Raw genomic sequence first — 20,770 nt, forward strand, 5'->3', positions numbered from 1 at the left:
TAAAACTCTAGTTTATAAAAGATCAGCTGTGAGTTTTTCAGTCTAATTTTGGAAACTTTTGATAGTGGTACTTCATGTAATCTTTACTATTCCTTCATAAATTTTGATCTATAGCATAAGAAGGTAAAATATATATGTATTTTTGCTTTAAGAGAAATAGATGACCAGATTATATACTCTTAAATGCACCAGTGAGTTTTACCTGATTTATTACTATAAATGCAAGTTATGAATAATCAAGTATATATTGAAATGTGTGTAGCTATCATAAAATAACAATAATAAAATTCTTAGTAGTAATAAGAAGGTTTTCTCCTCATTTTTTTCCTTTAGCTATTATAAACTAATCCTAATTGTATCTTCAAATTACAATTTAAATTCTTTTCCAAATAGCCCTGAATCTTATCATGGCTGGGCTGGTACAAGTCTATGCATCTCAGGCCATCTTGGGACCACATGTCTTTACAGGGCTTTTTAATATCTGCTCAGTTTTTCTGTTCAATACCTTAATTTTAGTCATTTCCAGGAGTGAATTCTTATAAATCAGTGATCATAAAATTCTGTGAAAAATAAGTAAAGCCTGGCCCAATTCTGACACCGATTCTGACGCCAATACCAATGTTTGTGTTTTTCCACATCATCAAGAGATGAACTCAATTCTAACACTGTCCACCTGGAGATAGCATCAGATCCCAGAGGCTAAGGGTTCAGTCCCACAAGGCTGAGTCTACAAGAGATATGTTTCTTAAAGAGCAGAGTTGGTAAATTGTGAAAATAAAGACTGTGGACATACCATATAATTTGACAATGTACAGTTAGTTTATACATGTACCACAACAGAAATACATTTCAGAATAGAGCCTGGAAGTGAGTAGCCCCTGGGTTTCTTTGTCAATGCTCTGAAGTCATCTTCAATCTGTTTGAGAGAGACTCAAAATTGTTCCTGTGCCTCCAGTGTTTTAAAGGCTGTTCTCGAGTCCATGTCCCATATGGTAGTCTTAAATTTAGTCATGTTACTCTCCTGCTTAAAATGTTTGCTTGTTTTTTCAGCTGTTTATGAACAAAGCCAGATTCTTTTCTAATTCCCCCAACTCCTGTATGTTTATCTTTTACTCTTGCTTTGCCAAACTAATTTTGAATTCCATAATAGTAGCTAGCTCACAAACACATCTTGGCTGCTCTTCCTTTCCTGCCCGCCTTCCTCACTTCCCTGCCAGTGTCTCCTGCACTTGCCACATAAGCTACCTGCACTGGGATACTTGACTCAGAGCTTGCTTCTGGTTGCACTTTCCCCTTCAGACCAATGTCTGCCTCAAGACTGACCTTGCCAGGCTGAGTTAAGATTTCTTTCCCCTCTGCCCTTCAGCCTTGTACCAACCCTAGTTATTTGTTTATGTGTGTGTTTGTTTAGCTTCTTTTCCACATTTTGTGGTTTGAATTTAAAAGGGTTTTAAATAGCTTAGATCTGATCTTTTCTCTCCCAATTTAAATAATATTATAGCATGGAGAGCTCAGTAGTCACATGTATATATGTAAAATTAATATATGATAAATGTAACAAAAAGAAAGAGATTATACATTATTGAGAAAAGTAGTTCACTATATATAAAATAAAATAAAACTGGATGATTAAACAAATCCAAAAACAAAACCAAGAGCAAAAGTTCCTGACATCCAAGAACTAGGCTTTGGTGTTGCTATGAGCTGGCCAGAGCTTGGTGTTGATGTTCTGTTGAAAATAAACAATTTAAGAAAATACCAATATCAGAAAAAGCCATTCTGTGACCCTGATGGCTTAAGACAAAAGGAAGATCATGCCATAACCATGTCTGTACAAGACAACTCGATGGACATGGTTGAAACCATAAAAATTATCAACCTTCTTCCTTTCTTAGTTAAAATGAGTGACCATTATGTTTTATTTTGTTTTCCAATTACAGTTTTAGCCTCACTTCATTCTTCATAACTTATAGATAAGATTTGGTATAATACCCAATCATAATATTACCCCAGCTTCCTAAAAGTACATAATCAAGAGCAAAGACCCAATCCATTTGCACTTTCTCCAAAATCATCTAACATATGCTCAAATCTTGTAAGTCCTAATTCCCTTTTACTGAAATGCCCCACATTTTTCATAGTGAGCTATCACTCATTTCAGCAACCTAATACCTTATAAAAAAGAGGAAATAATTTCTCTTTCACTGTTTTTTATTTCTATATTTTCTTCTGTTTCTTTCTTAGAATGTCCGTTGTTCCATATACATTACTCATCTGTCTTTTTATGTTGCCTACTTTCTTCCACTAGTCTTTAACATATTTACCATAGTTATTTTAAATTTCCTTTTTGATAATATCAACATTTCATGTCTGATTCTGATTCTTGCTTTGCATCTTCAGGATGTGTCTTTAACTGCTTTGTCATGCCTTGCAAATTTTTGTTGAAAGCTCCACGTGATGTATTGGGTAACAGGAATTGAGGTAGATAAGTCTTTTGTGTTATTGATTTGAAATAAATAGGTAGTCAGATATTTCTCCAGCAAAGATGAGTTTATTTTGGGTTAACTGAAAGTTACAGCTCGGGATTTGGAACCATAATGAGCTACATGCAAGTCCCCACACTGCAAAAGAAGGAGAACTCTTTCAAAGAGAGGAAAAGGAAATTGGGAGGGCTATAGTAAACAGAGTCCATGGTTTTTCCTTGCCAGGAAAGAAGAGAAATCTCTCTTCTTTCTGTTGGGCTCTGCTATCATAATAGGGCATGAGAACTCCCCCTTCTGATCTCCCAACTCTATTTAAATGAGGTTTCTGTATATATATATATATATATATATATATATATATATATATATATATAACATTTCCCCCCTTTGATCTAGATCTTTCTCTGAAAGGCTCACTGATCAAGGGTCAGGTTTTTTTACTTTCAGTATCTTTTTGTCCGTCAATCCCAGGAAGGACCTTTCCCGGGTATAGTGTCACACTGGAGGGATAATACGCAGGTTGGAAATTTATTGAGGTCACATTCAAGTAACAAGGAGGGGTAGGAGGGAGGATTCTTAGGCACCTTTTGTCTAAAGTCAATATGTTATCAAGATCAAAGACATTAGAGACCATCATTATGTCATCATCAAAGGTTTGGTGCCAAACTTCCAACAGGCCTGCTCTAGATATCTTGGGAAATCTGTCTCATCAGATGTTGACTGCTTCAATTCTGGGAAATCCTTAATTTTATGTCACATGTCCAGTCAGAATTTGCTGCTTTGTTTAGGTGCATCATGTGAATCTAAGAGTCTGTTCCTTGGAATTTGGCAATATGAGGGTTGGTTAGCAGTACCTGATAGGGTCTCTCTAGCTAGGTCGAAGAAAGTTCTTCTGTAGGCGTCTTTTCTAATAGACAGAATCTTCAGGTTGCAAGTTGTGTTGCTTTAGATAGTTGTCTCCTGAGAATGTAGCAAGAAAAGATTACTCTACCAAAGCATGGTTATTTTTAAAAGAAGTAATTAGGCCTTTGCACATTGGAGTATCTCTCCTTTTATCAGTTGTAGGTCAAAAGAAGGAGAAGCCAAGTGCATTGGGAGTCCTGTGACTATTTCAAAGGGTGAGAATTTATGAGTTCCAAAAGGAATGGATCTGAGATTTAAAAGGATCAATGGAAATGCGTGTGGGCAAGATATTTGCAGAGACTCTACATTTTTCAAATTGAGTCTTAATAATGCCATCAATGCATTTGACTAAACCAGAAATTGACAGTGGTAAGCACAGTGAAAGTGTTGTAAAACTGATCAAACAGTGCAGACTTGTCAAACTACCTCACCAGTAAAATGGATTCCTTGATTACTATGAAGTTTGAAAGGAGTTTCCCAGATAGGGATGATCTTTCCCAAAAGGAATTTAGCCACAGAAGAGATTGTAGCTTGTCTTCAAGGGAAGGCTTCAAGTCTAATGTGAAAACATATAGACCATGATTAAAATATATGTACATCCATGAGACAGAGGAGGTTGTTGAAACCCATTTGCCAGGCCTCTAATGGTCCATTGGGCAGTTTAAATGTTTATGAGCAGCACAAACTGGCTTCCCTGGGTTGTACTTCAGACAAGTGGGAAAAGTGAAGTAGTCACTTTTTAAGGCTTTGTTAATGTTTCCCCACCAATATTGAATCATGAATGCAATGATTTTGGCATTAGACCAATGGTTTAATGCATGTACATAGTGAGGAGAGGGAATTTTAGAGTCTCTGATAGGACTGGGTTGTTACTTGGTCCAAAGCAGAGCTTTCTCTTTTTAACAAACCAACAATTGTTGAATTTCTAATCTTGTTTTTCTTTATCTGAGGCCAATTGTTGGACTTCTCTAGCCATTTTTTCTAAGTTATCATTTGGGAAAATATCCCTTTGGAATATGATAGCGGTTTGGCTGCTGTTGGTCTCTTTAAGGGCAGAATTCCTTGCAGAAATGTCATCAAGGTGATTGCCCTTTGTTTCCAGAGAGTCAAGTTTAGAATTCCTGGAAATTTAATAGTAGCTAGAGCAACAGGTAAATTTATTGCATTCAATAGTTCCTGAACAGAGGAGCCATTTTAAATTTTATTTCCACTGGAAATAAGGAAGACATGTTGCTTCTACAACATTCCAAAATCATGAGCTATTCCAAAAACATATCTACTATCAGCATAAATATTGAGTTTTGTCCTTGTCTAAAGTACAAACCCATATAAGAGCATATAATTCAGCCTGTTGGGCCAAAGTAGCCATAGATTAGAGACACTGCCTCAACAACATCAAAAGAAATAGGAAAAGAAAACCCAGTACAGTATTTGCCATTGTCACGTTTTAAATAAAAAACATCAGTGAACCATGAGAAATCAACATTACCCAAAGGAATTTCCAGTAGATGATTAAGAGGAGTCCAGAGGTAATTCGTCAGCATTAAGCAGTCATGAGGGACTTTGTCAGTGACCCAGGGGAGAAGATAGCTGGGTTAAGGTTACTGCAACATAAAAGAGTTCTGTGAGGTCCAGTTAACAAAAGGACTTCACAGGAGATGAGGCAGCTGACTGAGAAATGTTGCATGTCATGAGAATTCAGAAGAGCATCTACTGCATGAGGTACAAAAATTATTAATGATTTTTCCAGTGGCCTCAACCACAATGACAGTGTCTGTAATGGCTTTTAGCCAGCAGGGCCCAGTTCCTGACTATAAATATTCTATGGATTAATGGTGGTCTTCATGTTTTTGTGTAAGTACTCCAAGGGCATACCCTTCTCATAAACAAAAAGGAAAGAGGGGTGCCCAAGAGCAGGTGGGTTCATCAAACCCTCCCTTAAGACCTTGAAAGCTGTGTTTCCAGTTCTTCCCATAAAATTGGATAGGGGTTGTTATTGTCTAGTATAACATACAGAGGTTTGGCCATAAGAGAAATATGGAATCCGATTTTGGCGATAACCAACTAACCCAAGAAAACCACACAGTTGACACTTTGTTTGGGGTACTGGGAAACTTAGGATACCAAGAACTTTATCTGGATCTAGGTTTAGCCCTTGTTATACTATTACATGCCCTAAATATAGAACCTGGGTTTGGACAAACTGCAATTTTTCTTTGGCAAATTTGTGTCCCTTTAAAGCTAAAAGCTTAAGCAAGTATATGCTGACTTTCTGTGAGGAGGCTTGAGAAGGAGAGCAAAGTAAACCATCCACATCATTGCAGCAAGTTAAAACCTCTAGGGAACATAGATCAGACTCCAGGATTTGTTAGAAATAAGGACTCTCAGAAAAACACTGAGACATTACCGTCCAAGTGAACTGTTTTTCTCTCCAAGTGAAGGCAAAAAGGTACTGGCTAGCTTCATCAACTGTAACACTGAAAAATGCACCACATATCAACTACAGTAAAGAATTTGCTTCCAGTGGAAATGGATGTTAATAACCTTTGAAGTTTAGGAACAACAGGGTGTTGAAAGGTAACAATGTTTATTTAATATTATTTTTAAAATCTTTCTCTTTTTTTAACTGAAGTATAGTTGATTTAAGATATTATTTTAGTTTCAGATATACAACATAGTGATTCAATATATTTATAGATTATATTCTATTTAAAGTTATTAAAAATAATGGCTATATTTCTCTAGCTATACAATATATCCTTGTTGCTTATTTATTTTATACATAGTAGTTGGTATCTCTTAATCCCCTACCCCTATCTTGACCTTCCTTCCTTCGCTCTCCCCACTGGTAACCATTAATTTGTTCTCTATACCCGTGAGTCTGTTTGTTTTGTTACAGGCAGCTTTATTTTTTAGAATACATGTATAAGGTATAACACATAGTATTTGTCTTTCTCTGACTTAAGTCAATAAGTATACTACACTGTAGGTCCTTCTTCATTGTTGCACATGACAGAATTGCATTCTCCTCTATGGCTAAGTAATATTCCATTGTGTATATATACCATGTCTTTATTATTTCATCTGTTAATGGACACTTAGTTTGCTTCCATGTCTTGCCTATTGTAAATAATACTGCTATGAACATTGTGATGCATGCACCTTTTTAAATTATTTTTTTTTCCCATTCTTCAGATATACAACCAGGAGTTGGAATGCTGGATCTTATGCTAGTTCTATTTTTAGTTTTTCGAGGAAGCTCCATACTGTTTCCATAGTGGCTGCACAAATTTACATTCCCACCAATAGTGCACTAGGTTTCCCTTTTCTCCACATCCTTGCCAACATTTGTTATTTGTAGACTTTTTGATGATAGGCATTTTGACAGGTTTGAGGTGATAATCTCTCACTGTAGTTTTGACTTGCATTTCTCTGATGATTAGCAATTTTGAGCACCTTTTCATGTGCCTGTTGGATATCTGTGTGTCTTCTTTGCAAAAAAAATGTCTATTAAGATCTTCTGCCCATTTTTAATTGGTTATTTTTGGTTTTTTTTTTATCTAGAGTTGTATGAGCTGTTTATGTATTTTGGATATTAACCCCTTATTGGTCATATAATTTACAAATGTTTAATCCCATTCAATAGGTTGTCTTTTCATTTTGTGGCTGTTTCCTTTGCTGTGCAAAAGCTTTTAAGTTCACTTAGGACTCATTTGTTTGTTTTTGCTTTTGTTTCTTTTCCCTTAGGAGACAGATCAAAAATATATATATATAGCTACGATTTATGTCAAAGAGTGTTCTGCATATGTTCTGTTCTCAGGGTTTTATGGTTTCAGGTCTTACGTTTAGGTCTCTAATCCATTTTGAGTTTCTTTTTGTGTGTAGTGTAAGAAAATGTTCTAATTTTATTCCTTTAAATGTAGTTGTCCAGTTTTCCCAGCACCAGTTATTGAAATGACTGTCTTTTCTCCATCATATATTCCTGGCTCCTTTATGGTCAATTAATTGCCTATAAGTGCATGGGTTTATTTCTAGGTTGTCCATTCTGTACCACTGAGCTATGTGTCTGTTTTTGTGCCAGTGCCATGCTGTTTTGATCACTACAGCTTTGAAGTATAGTCTGAAGTTAGGGAGCATGATACCTCCAGCTTTGCTCTTTTTTCTTAAGATTGCTTTGGCACTTTGGGGTCCTTTGTGTTTCCATATAAATTTTAGGATTATTTGGTATAAGTCTGTAAAATATGTTGTGGGTATTTTGACAGGGATTCTATTAAATCTATAGATTGCTTAGGGTAGTATGAACATTTTGACAATATTAATTCTTCCAAACCATGAACATGAGATATCTTTGCATTATTCTGTATCATGTTCAATTTCCAGTTTTCAGAGTATAGGTTTTTCTCCTCCTTCATTAAGTTTATTCCTAGGTATTTTATTCATGTTAGTGTGATTTTAAACAAGATTGTTTTCTGACTTACTCTCTCTGATAGTTCATTATGAGTCTATCGAAAAGCAACATATTTCTGTATATTAATATTTTATCCTACAATTTTACTGAATTTATTATTTATAATAGTGTTTTGGTAGAGACTTTCGGGTTTTCTATATATAGTATCATGACATCTGAAAAGAGTGACACTTTATTTCCTCCTTTGAAATTTGGATGTCTTTTCTTTCTTTTTCCTCTGAATACCATGGCTAAAACTTTCAATATTATATGAAAAAGAAGTGGTGAGAGTGGGCATCCTTGTTCTGTTCCTGATTTTAGATGAAAGGCTTTCAGCTTTTCACTACTGAGTATGATTTTAACTGTGGGTTTGTCATAAATGACCTTTATTATGTTGAGATAGGCTCTATACCAACTTTGATGAGAGGTTTTTTTTTTCTCATAAATAGTTGTTATCCTTTTGTTAATGTGGTGTATCACATTGATTAATTAGTGGATATTGAAACATCCTTGCATTCTGGAAAAATCGCACTTGATCACAGTGTATGATTCTTTTTATATATTGTTGAATTTGGTTTGGTAATATTTTGTTGAGGATTTCTGCATCCATATTCGTCAGAGATTCCTGCCTGTAATTTAATTTTTTTGTAGTGACTTTGGTTTTGGTATCAGGGTAATGGTGGCCTTGTAGAATGAATTTGAGATTGTACCCTCCTCTTCAATTTTTCAGAGTGGTTTTAGAAGGATAGTTATTAGCTCTTCTTTAAATGTTTGGTAGAATTCCCCTGTGAAGCTCTCTGGTCCTGGAGTTTTGTTTGCTGGGAGATTTTTTATTATTATTATTATTATTACAAACTTAATTTCACTACTAGTGTTTGGTCTGTTCACATTGCCTATTTCTACATGATTCAGGCTTTGAAGGTTGTATGTTTCTAGAAATATGCCAATTTCTTCTAGGTTTTCCAATTCGTTGGCATAGGAATGTAGTATTTTCCTAAAATGTTTTTGTGTTTCTGTGATATCAGTTATTTCTCCTCTTTCATATCATGTTTTGTTTATTGTCCTCTCTCATTTCTCTTGATATGCCTAGCTGAAGATTTATCAATATAGTTAAGCTTTTCAAAAACACAGCTCTTGGGTTCATTGGTTTTTAAAATTTTTTATCTCTATTTTATTTATTTCCTCTCTGATCTGTATTAATTTCTTCCTTCTGATGACTTTGGGCTTTGTTTGTTCTTTTTCTAATTCCTTTAGATAGTAATTAAATTGTTTAGTTGAGATTTTTCTTGTTTCTTGAGGTAAATCTGCATTGCTGTAAACTTCCCTTTTGCAACACAGATTTTGGAAAGTTGTGCTTTTATTTGTATTCTAATTTCCTCTTTGATTTCTTCACTGACTCTTGTTTTTTAGTAGCATGTTGTTTATTCTCAAGGTGTTTTCATTTTTCCCGATTTTCATGCTGTAATTGATTTCTAGTTTCATACCATTGTGGTTCAGAAAAAAAAAACCCTTGATGTAATTTCTGCTCTCTTAAATTTGTTGAAACTTGTTTTGAGGCCTAGCATGTGATCCATCCTACAGAACATTCCATGTGCACTCGAATAGAATGTGTATTCTGCTGATGGAATGTCCTGTAGTTACCTATTAATTTCAACTGGTCTAATGTTATTTAAGGCAACAGTTTCCTTACTGTTATTCTGTCTGGATAACCTATTCATTGGTGTAAGTGGGGTGTTGAAGTCCTCTACTGTTATTGTTCTACTACTACAATTTCTCCCTCTATGTCTTTTAATATTTGCTTTGTATATGTAGGTGCTCATGTGTTAGGTGAATATATGTTAATGAATATAGTATCCTCTTCTTGTATTCATCCCTTTGTCGTTATATAATGCCTTTCTTTGTCTTTTGTTATAGACTTTGTTTTAAAGTCTATTTTGTCTGATAGGAGTATTGGTATCCCCCACTTTCTTGTTGTTTCTGTTTGCATGAAATACATTTTTCTGTCCCTACACTTTCAATATGTATGTGTCTTTAGCTATGAAGTGTCTCTTCAGAGCAGCATATTGATGGTTTCTGTTATTTTATTCAATCAGCCACCCTATGCCTGTTGATTGGAGGATTTATTCCATTGCCGTTTAATGCAATTATTGATAGGTATGTACTTATTGTCATTTTGTTACTAGTTTTCTGGTTATTTTTGTACTTCTCTCTTCTTTTCCTGTGGCTTGATGATTTTCTGTAGTGGTTTGTTTATGTTCCTTCCTCTCTAGTTTTTCTGTATGTTACAGGTGTTTGATTTGAGGTTACCACATGGCATTCATATATGCTCACCTATAACTATATATACTCGATTTTAAACTGGTAATCATTTGAGTTCAGACTAGTTCTAAAAGATCTACTTTTTTTTACTCCCCTCCCCCACATTTTGTGTCTTTAATGCAATTATTTTGTATCTTGATGATTTTTATCCCTTTACTGATCATTGTAGTTAGAGTTGATTTTATAATTTTTTATCTTTTAATTGTCATACTAGCATTTTAAGTAGTTGATCCTCAGCCTATATGATATATTTGCCTTACTGTTGGGATTTTTCCTTTCCTATAGATGCTTACTTCTTGTTATACCCTTTGCTTTTTTTTTAATTGCCTGGAATCTTGAGTACCAGATTTTTTAATTAAATTTTTTATTGAAGTATAGTTGATTCACAATGTTGTTAGTTTCAGCTGTACAGCAAATTGATTAAGATATAGATATATATATATATATATATTATTTTTCAGATTCTTTTTCCCTTATAGGTTATTACAAAATATTGAATATAGTTCTCTATGCTATAAAGTAGGTCCTTGTTGGTTATCTACTTTATATATAGTAGTATGTATATGTTAATCCCAAACTCCTAATTTATCCCTCCCCCATTTCCCCTTTGGTGAACATAAGTTTGTTTCCTATGTCTGTGGATCTATTTCTGTTTTGTATATAAGTTCATTTATATCATTTTCTTTTAGATTCTACATATAAGTGATATCATATGAGATTTTAATTTTTTAAGGAACCTCCAATTCTCCAAAGTGGCTGTACCAATTTACATGCCCAACAACAGTGAAGGAGGGTTCCTTTTTCACCACACCCTTTTCAGTATTTATTATTCACAGACCAATGATGTTCATTCTTTTTTTTTTAACATCTTTATTGGAGTATAATTGTTTTATAGTGGTGTGTTAGTTTCTGCTTTATAACAAAGTGAATCAGTTATACATATACATATATCTCCATATCTCTTCCTTCTTGCATCTCCCTCCCTCCCACCCCGCCATCCCACCCCTCTAGGTGGTCACAAAGCACCAAGCTGATCTCCCTGTGCTATGCGGCTGCTTCCCACTAGCTATCTATTTTACATTTGTAAAATATACATGGTGTATATATGTCCATGCCACTCTCTCACTTTGTCGCAGCTTACCCTTCCACCTCCCCATATCCTCAAGTCCATTCTCTAGTAGGTCTGCATCTTTATTCCCGTCTTGCCTCTAGGTGTCCATTCTGACTGGTGTGAGCTGATACCTCATTGTAGTTTTGATTTGCATTTCTCTAATAATGAGAGATGTTGAGCATCTATTCACATGCCTTTTGACCATGTGTATGCCTTCTTTGGAGAAATATCTATTTAGATCTTGTGCCAATTTTTTGATTGGGTTATTTGTTTTTTGGATATTGAGCTGTATGAGCTGTTCATATATTTTAGATATTAATCCCTTGTCCATCGCATCATTTGCAGATATTTTCTCCCATTCTGTAGGTTGTCTTTTCATTTTGTTTGTGGTTTCCTTTCCTGTGCATAAGCTTTTAAGTTTAATTAGGTCCCATTTTTTAATTTTTGTTTTTATTTCCATTACCCTAGGAGATGAATCCAAAAAGATATTGCTGTGATTTATGTCAAACAGAATTCTGCATGTTTTCCTCTTGGAGTTTTATAGTATCTGGTTTTACATTCAGGTCTTTAATCCATTTGGGATTTATTTTTGTGTGTGGTGTTAGAGAATGTTCTGGTTTCATTCTTTGACATGTAGCTATCCAGTTTTCCCAGCACCACTTATTGAAAAGACTGTCTTTTCTCCAATGTTCTTGCATCCTTTGTTGTAGATTAATTGACCATATTTGTGTGGGTTTATTTCTGGGCTTTCTATCCTGTTGCACTTATCTATATGTTTATTTTTGTGCTAGTACCAACTGTTTTGATGACTGTAGCTTTGTAGTATAGTCTGAAGTCAGGGAGCATGATTCCTCCAACTCCGTATTTCTTTCTCAAGATTTCTTTGGCAATTTGGGGTCTTTTTTGTTTCCATACAAATTGTAAAATTTTTTGTTCTAGTTCTGTGAAAAATGCCATTGGTAATTTGATAGGGATTGCACTGAATCTGTAGATTGCCTTGGGTAGTATAGTCATTTTGACAATGTTGATTCTTCTAATCCTAGAACACAGTATATCTTTCCATCTGTTTGTGTCATCTTCGATTTCTTTCATCAGCATCTAATAGTTTTCAGAATAAAGGTCTTTTGCCTCCTTAAGTAGGTTTATTCCTAGGTATTTTATTCTTTTTGATATGATGGTAAATGGGATTGTTTCCTTAATTTCTCTTTATGATCTTTCATTATTAGTGTATAGTAATGCAAGAGATTTCTGTGTATTAATTTTGTATCCTGCAACTTTACCTAATTCATTGATGAGCTCTAGTAGTTTTCTGGTAGCGTCTTTAGGATTTTCTAAGTATAGTATCATGTCATCTGCAAACTGATAGTTTCTTCTTTTCCAATTTGGATTCCTTTTATTTCCGTTCTCTTCTCTGATTGCCATGGCTAGAACTTCCAACATGATGTTGAATAACAGTGGTGAGAGTGGACATCCTTGTCTTTTTCATGATCTTAGAGGAAATGCTTTCAGTTTTTCATCATTGAGAATGAAATTAGCTGTGGGTTTGTCATACATGGCCTTTATTATGTTGAGGTGGTTTCTGAGAGTTTTTATCATAAATAAGTGTTGAATTTTATCCAAAGATTTTTCTGCATCTATTGAGATGATCATATGGTTTTTATTCTTCAGTTTGTTAATGTGGTGTATCACATTGATTGATTTGTGTATATTGAAGAATCCTTGCATCCCTGGGATAAATCTCACTTGACCATGGTGTATGATCCTTTTAATGTGTTGCTGGATTCAATTTGCTAGTATTTTGTTGAGTATCTTTGCATCTATGTTCATCAGTGATATTGGCCTGTAATTTTCCTTTTTTTGTGCTATCTGTATCTGGTTTTTGTATCAGGGTGATGGTGGCCTCATAGAATGAGTTCAGAAGTGTTCCTTTCTCTGCAGTTTTTTGGAATAGTTTCAGAAGGATAGGTGATAACTTTTCTCTAAATGTTTGACAGAATTCGCCTGTGAAGCCCTCTGGTCCTGGACTTTTGTTTGTTGGGAGTTTTTAAATCACAGATTCAACTTCAGTACTTGTAATTGGTCTGTTCATATTTTCTGTTTCTTCCTGGTTCAGTCTTGGGATATTGTACCTTTCTAAGCATTTGTACATTTCTTCGAGGTTGTCCATTTTTTTGGCATATAGTTGCTTGTAGTAGTCTCTTATAGTCCTTTGTATTTCTGTGTTGTCAGTTTTAACTTCTCCTTTTTCATTTGTAATTTTATTGATTTGGGCCCAAAGATGTTATAACATTTCTTTTAGGATAAGTTTAATATGAATGAACTCTTTTTAGTTTTTGGTTGTCTGAGGCTTTCTTTATTTCTCCCTCAATTCCAATCTTGCTGGGTTGCAGGTTTTTCCTTTTTAGCATTTTGAATATATCACGCCACTCCCTTCTGGCCTGCAAAGTTTCTGCAGAGTTTCTGCCTTATGGGAGTTCCCTTGTCTATGACACTTTGTTTTCTCTTGATGCCTTTAGAATTCTCTATTTATCTTTAAGTTTGCCATTTTAATTATGATATGTCTTGGTGTGGGTCTGTTTGGGATCATTTTGTTTGGGACTCTCTGTGCTTTCTGTACCTGGATTTCTGTTTCCTTCTTCAGGTTCAGGAATTATTCAGCCATAATTTCATCAAACACACTTTCAATCCTTTTATCTCTCTTTTCTCCTTCTCCCCTATAATGCAAATATTGGTGTGCTTGATATTGTCCCAGAGGTCCCTTAAATTGTTCTCATTTTTTTTAATGTTTTTCTTTTTGTTGATCTGATTGGGAGATTTCCATTTTTCTATCTTCAATATCACTTATGCATTCTTCTATATCACCTAGTCTGATGTTAATTCTTTTAGTATGTTTTTCATTTCAGTTATTGTATTCTTCAGTTATGAAGGGTTGTTTTTTATATTTTCTAGTTCCTTGTTAAAATTCTTACCATGTTCATCTATTCTTTCCCCTAATTCAGTTAGCATTCTTATTACTAATACTTTGAATATCTAGTAAATTATTTCAGATTTATTCGTTTCTTTTCAGGGGTTTTCTCTTGTTATTTCCATTGAAACAAATTCCTGTCTTCTTATTTTACTTAACTTTGTTTCTATGAAATTAAGTGAAACCGTTACTTATTATGGTCTTGAAGGGGTGTCCTTTTGTGGGAGCATCCCTATACAGTTTGTCCCCAGTGATATTGTTGGGAGACCTGGATCTGATGTGAGCATGAGTTACATCTTTCCACAGGGTATGCTCACAGTTATCACCTTAGTAGGAGCTGAAGCTGGAGCTGACGAGGCTAGTGCCAGAGTGAGGTGTGCCAGGGTGTCTCCTTTGCTCAGTGGCCAGGACCACCTTATAGGGGAGGGGTTGCGTCCCAAGTTGCTGGAGCAGAAGTGCTTAGGGTTGGGTCTGAGCTGGCTTTGTTCCCTTTAAGTGTGTGCTCTCCCCCCATCCCAGCATCAGCACCCTCATCGCTGAGGGGAGAAGTGCTGGAGCAAGAAGAGCTGGTTTGGGCACTTGGCATGGGTCTGGATGCTATGGATGTGGGATGTGGCAGCCCCAGCTGAGTCAGAGTACTGAAGTGCTTCTGCTACACTGCTTCTGTATGCACCAGTAATGGCTGCTGCTGCCCCACTAAGATGCCACTCTGAGTCTGAGCCAGCTTTTCCCCTTACAGCTGTTTTCACTTCAGCCACAGCATCCCTTGCCCCAGTGTGGAGCTGTGTCATGGAGCAAGTGGTTCTTGGCTCAGGCTGGGGTGCACATTGAAGCAGCCACAGGAAACAGGCCAACGTCCCGTGCAGTTTCCATCTGCCCTCTCCACACACAAGCATGTGTGCACTCCTCAAGGGTGGAGTCCAGTCTTCCCATTGGCCCTCCGACCAACCAGCCAAGGGGTCTCGTCTTCCCAGTGTTGGATGCCAGGGCTGGAGCACCCAATATGTGGCTCACACCACTCACTCCCCAGAGAGGCTCTCCACCCACCCTGTAATCCCCCTCCTCTTCTAAGGCTCCTCCCAAGGGTACATCCTGGGAGGATTGCCATCCTGATTGCTTCTCTTCCCTTCCTACCCTATTCCATGTGGATCTTTCTTACAGCCTTGGTTAAACAGGAGACTTTCTACCAGTTAGTTTTCAGTGAGAATTGCTCCACATGTAGATGTATTTTTGATGTGTTCATGGGGGGAGGTGAATTCCACATCTTTTCCATCTTGATCTCGTACGTCAACAGTGTTGTTTATTGCTCAGAGGTCCTGGGAAAACCTTCACTCTTGGCCCTTAGGTTTTCTCACCCATAAAATGGGAGAGTTACAGGAGCTAGCACAAGGGATCATGAGGCCTAGAGCCCTATAATCTTCTATTATGGAATTTATGTCTTTAATGGCTTCTTTTCTTAGATGGCATTGATTAATTCTAGGAAGATGTTTTGAGGGAACTATTTGACTCTTGATAGGAGGCACACTGTGGATTTTACCATATATCAGTTGGAAATTTTGCCCATCAAGAAGGTGGTAGCTGCTTAATTAGGGACAAATAATCAGTGTTTCCAGAGTCAGCTCTAGTACCATCAGAGATGGAACAATAGGAGATTCACCTGGTTGGTTACTTTGATGACTACTATCAAATTCTATAATTTTTTCTCCCTTTTGGGAGAAAGAAATTTTGGCATGATAATTCTCAACTATCCACCTATAAATGGGTAGGGGCAGAGGAACTAAGAAGAAAAAGCTGTGTATTTCTAAAAGGGCCTAAACAAATGGGAAGAGGTTTATTAGAGTTCTCCAGTCTTTCAAATGTTTTAGTACTCAGAGGCAGGGGCTATTTTATGGTGGTGGGGTTGAGTGTGGAGACTGTCACTCCAGCGTCAGGACTAGAAGAAATTCATTTCCAATCTGGAGGAGTGTTTCTCCAAGATGATTAAGAGGGAGGACTGGGAAAAGCCCCCATAGTTCCTCAAGGCACCATCATCGAGAATTTGAAGCACACTTAAAAGGCTGATTAAAAGGCTGTAGGTGCCTAACATGCTTACATTTGTAATAAGTGCTTTTCAATGTCTTGGTTTTTGCAATAATACAGAAAGTAGGAGTTCTGGTTTCATTTAGGGGCCTTCATTTGCTGGATTTGAAGATTGTGAATTGTGGCAGTCATCCTTGGAGGTGACTCATCTAGAGTGAGAGAGAGTTGGTGTAACAGATTAACTAACTCTGAAGTGGACACAGTTTCCCATTCCATCCTGGGAGGGAAAGGTCCTGGTTCATATCATTAATAAACAGAATTAAAAGCTACCCAGCTGGTATCAAGGTCTGAAGGAAGCCCAGAATTTTCTTTAAAAATAATCAGAAGTCAATTGTAATAATCATGAATGGGTTCATCAGATTTTTGTGTGCAAGCTTGAATTTTGTTCCAAGCAACAGGCTTTGGAACCCTAGGAATTGCTTGATGAAGTGACTTGCCTATTGCCCAAGCCTGATCATATGATAAATTAGCAGACTGGTCTCCACTTTACAATGCTAGAGACCTTTCAGTATTTTCCCAATTTGTGTTTTTCACCCAATGCTGGGCCTGGCCTTCCATGACAGGCATATGAACGAGCTGATAGAAGTCAGAGAAACCAGGTTGATAAGTTTGAATTCCTCAGCAAATTTGTGAGAAACTCTAGTTACTCTGAAGAAATCTTTAACAATGGCTCACTGTTCACCTTTAGTCCAGGGAATTAAAAGTTTAGCCTCAGGACCCCCAGAAGGCTCAATTTTAAAGGGAAAGCTTCTGACAAGTTCAGAGGAAAAGAGTGGGGAGAGTTTTAGAGAAAAGGGAAAGTTTGGTGGGAAAGTTAATATGGGAGAATTGAGGGTATAGAAGAGGCATAGGAAGTGTAGAAGCAAATAAGGATGATGGTGGTGGAGGTGGAGTCTGGACATGAGAAGCCAAAGAGACAGACAAGATGGTGCCAAAGGGGAACCTGGGACAAAAATCCAAGAAGAGCCTAAGGCTTTGGGAGCCATTTTATCTTTCTTTAATAATTTGTTTGCCCTATTAATCTTAAAATCTTATTTTTCAGTGAGGCAATTTTAGACTCCTAATAACATAGGAAAGCCTCAAACTATCAATTAAAATAAGTATTGAACTCAGTTCTGAAAGTTTTTGAGTTATTGTAGCCCAATTCATTTATAAGGAAATTAAGTTTGGGGATTTCAAATGTTCCCCATAATGGCCATTGATATTCTAAATTATCTTTGATCTGGTCAGTCCACATAGTTAGAAATGCACATGTTAAGACTGCCTTTCTCTTTTTTGGTGATGATTTTTTTTTTTTAAATTAAAGTATAGTTGATTTACAATATTGCCTTAGTTTCAGGTGTACAGCAACATGGTTCAGTTATACATATATATATTTTTCAGATTCTTTTCCATTATAGGTTATTAACAGTTCTCTGTGCTATACAGTAAACCCTTGTTATTTATTTTATTTATTGTCGTGTGCATCTGTTAATCCTATAATCCTAGTTTCTATTTCCCCTTTGGTGAACATAAATTTGTTTACTATGTCTGTGAGTCTGTTTCCATTTTGTAAATAAATTCATTTGTACTATTGTTATATTCCACATATATGTTATATCTTATATGTCTTTATCTGACTTCATCAGTCTGATAATCTCTAGGTCCATCCATGTTGCTGTAAATGGCAATAATTCTTATTTTTATAGCTGAGTAATATTTCATCATATATATACACACATATACATATAATGTACCCCATCTTCTTTATCCATTCATCTGTGAGTGGACACTTAGGTTGCTTCCATGTCTTGGCTATTGTAAATAATGCTGCTATGAACATTGTGACACATGTATATTTTTGAAGTAGTTTTTTCGTGTTTTTCAGATATACACCCAAGAGTGGGATTGCTGGATCATGTGCTAGTTCTATTTTTAGTTTTTTGAGGAACCTCCATACTTTGGCCATTTTAACAACATTAATTCTTCCAATCCAAGAGTATGGTATCTTTCCATTTTTTGAGTCATCTTCACTTTGTGTTTTCAGTGTTTTATAATTCTCAGCATATAGGTCTTTCATTTTTTTATTTTTTAAATATTCACCAGTTTATTACTTTATTTTTATTTTTGAATTTTATATTTTTATAAAGCAGGTTATTATTAGTTATCTATTTTATACATATTAGTGTATATATAACAATCCTAATCTCCCAATTCATCCCACCACCACCACCCCTGTCCCCCGCATTCCGCCCTTGGTGTCCATACATTTGTTGTCTACATCTGTGTCTCTATTTCTGCCTTGCAAACTGGTTCATCCATACCATTTTTCTAGATTCCACATATATGCACTAATATACGATATTTGTTTTTCTCTTTCTATCATACTTCACTTTGGATGACAGTCTCTAGGTCCATCCACATCTCTACAAAGGATCCAATTTCATTCCTTTTTATGGCTGACTAATATTCCATTGTATGTATGTACCACATCTTATTTATCCATTCATCAGTTGATGGGCATTTAGGTTGCTTCCATGACCTGGCTACTGTTAATAGTGCTGCAGTGAACATTGGGGTGCATGTGTCTTTTGGAATTATGGTTTTCTCTGGGTATATGCCCAGTAGTGGGATTGCTAGCTTATATGGTAATTCAATTTTGTTTTTTAAGGAACATCCATACTGTTCTGCATAGTGGCTGTATCAAGTTACATTCCCACCAACAGTGAAAGAGGGTTCCCTTTTCTCCATACCCTCTCCAGCATTTGTTGTTTGTAGATTTTCAGATGATGCCCACTCTAATTGGAGTGAAGTGATACCTCATTGTATCACTAATTTCTCTAGTAATTAGTGATAGTGAGCAGCTTTTCATGTGCCTCTTGGCCATCTGTATGTCTTCTTTGGAGAAATATCTATTTAGGTCTTCAGCCCATTTTTGGATTGAGTTCTTTGTTTTTTTCTAATATTGAGCTGAATGAGCTGTTTGTATTTTGAAGGCTAATCCTTTGTCCACTGATTACTTTGCAAATATTTTCTCCCATTCTGAGGGTTGTCTTTTGGTCTTGTTTGTAGTTTCCTTTGCTTTGCAAGAGCGTTTAAGTTTCATTAGGTCCCATTTGTTTATTTTTGTTTTTATTTCCATTACTCTAGGAGGTGGATCAAAAAAGATCTTGCTGTGATTTATGTCAAAGTGTGTTCTTCCCATGTTTTCCTCTAAGAATCTTGTAGTGTCCGGTCTTGCATTTAGGTCTCTAATCCATTTTGAGTTTATTTTTGTGTATGGTGTTAGGGAGTGTTCTAATTTCATTCTTTTACATGTAGCTGTCCAGTTTTCCCAGCACCACTTATTGAAGAGACTGTCTTTTCTCCACTGTATATCCTTGCCTCCTTTGTCATAGATTAGTTGACCATAGGTGCATGGGTTTATCTCTGGGCTTTCTATCCTGTTCCATTGATCTATCTTTCTGTTTTTGTGCCAGTACCATATTGTCTTGATTACTATAGCTATGTAGTATAGTCTGAAGTCAGGGAGTCTGATTCCTCCAACTCCGTTTCTTTTCCTCAAGATTGCTTTTGCTATTTGGGGTCTTTTGTGTCTCCATACAAATTTTAAGATTTTTTGTTCTAGTTCTGTAAAAAATGCCATTGGTAATTTGATAGGAATTGCATTGAATCTGTATATTGCTTTGGGTAGTATAGTCATTTTCACAATGTTGATTCTTCCAATCCGAGAACACAGTATATCTCTCCATCTGTTTGTGTCATCTTTGATTTCTTTCATCAGTGGCTTATAGTTTTCTGAGTTCAGGTATTTTATCTCCTTAGGTAGGTTTATTCCTAGGTATTTTATTCTTTTTTTTTGCAATGGTGAATGGAATTGTTTCCTTAATTTCTCTTTCTGATCTTTCATCATTAGTATATAGGAATGCCAGACATTTCTGTGCATTAATTTTTTATCCTGCAACTTTACCAAATTCATTGTTTAGCTCTAGCAGTTTTCTGGTGGCATCTTTAGGATACTCTATATATAGTATCATGTCATCTGCAAACAGTGACTGTTTTACTTCTTCTTTTCCAATTTGCATTCCTTTTATTTCTTTTTCTTCTCTGATTGCCATGGGTGGGACTTCCAAAAGTGTGTTGAATAAAAGTGGCAAAAGTGGACATGCTTGTCTTGTTCCTGATCTTAGAGAAAATGCTTTCAACTTTTCACTGTTGAGTTGGCTGTGGGTTTGTCATATATGGCCGTTATTTTGTTGCTGTACGTTCCCTCTATACCCACTTTCAGGAGAGTTCTTATCATAAATGGGTGTTGAATTTTATCCAAAACTTTTTCTGCATCAATTGAGATAATCGTATGATTTTTATTCTTCAATTTATTAATGTGATGTATCACACTGATTGAGTTGTTGATATGAAAAATCCTTGTATCTTTGGGATAAATCCCATCTGATAATGGTGTATGGTCCTTTTTAATGTATTAG

Source organism: Leucopleurus acutus (genome assembly GCF_964270905.1).
Source record: "Leucopleurus acutus genome assembly, chromosome: 5".
In the NCBI taxonomy this organism is placed as follows: domain Eukaryota; kingdom Metazoa; phylum Chordata; class Mammalia; order Artiodactyla; family Delphinidae; genus Leucopleurus; species Leucopleurus acutus.